The sequence below is a fragment of the Seriola lalandi genome, unplaced genomic scaffold (genome assembly GCF_002814215.2).
Source record: "Seriola lalandi dorsalis isolate HSWRI2012SDOR001 ecotype SW California unplaced genomic scaffold, Sedor1 jcf7180002054576, whole genome shotgun sequence".
In the NCBI taxonomy this organism is placed as follows: Eukaryota; Metazoa; Chordata; class Actinopteri; order Carangiformes; family Carangidae; genus Seriola; species Seriola lalandi.
In genome coordinates, this window is record NW_019525129.1 from 488,933 (window position 1) to 489,480 (window position 548).

Sequence of the window (548 nt, forward strand, 5' to 3'; positions counted from 1 at the left end):
AAAAATAGTATTTTAATGTTCACACTTGTAATCAGATGTGATGTGAGTGTAAATTATATAACGCTGTTAGCGTTACGTTACTCACACTTTTAATGTAACTTATTAGACAAGTAACATTAGACAGGGAGGAGTTGTTAAACAAAGTGGAGGAGAGCAGAGCACAGCAGCGGGAGAGCTGGGTGAAGGTGAAGGAGAGCTGGGTGAAGGTGAAGGAGAGCTGGGTGAAGGTGAAGGAGAGAGAGATGAGCCTGGGTGCAAACTTTGCCACTGACTCTACAGCCCCATCTAGCGGATCTTTATATGTTTATTTATTTAATGTTGTTGTTTTATTTATTTTTTACATGTTCAACTGGTTAGAGTTGAAGTAACATTTATTTTTCACAAACCAAAGGTATTTATTTTTCTTGACATTTTATATGGCTGAGATATATATTGTAAAAGTTCAATGGTAGCGACAAAAGCCATTTTCAACTGGCCAGCCAATAAATAGGTTTTGAAAGTAAAATCTGCTGCCAACTGCTCATTTGTGTATGCCTGCCCCCCCCCCC

The 548-nt window shown here is 38.7% G+C and overlaps 1 protein-coding gene across 2 annotated transcripts in view; it reads right to left on the reverse strand.

Moving 5' to 3' along the window:
* Positions 1–548, reverse strand: part of LOC111663435 (uncharacterized) — a 15,350-nt gene that overhangs the window by 12,249 nt on the left and 2,553 nt on the right. The gene's annotated exons all lie outside the window — the stretch shown is intronic.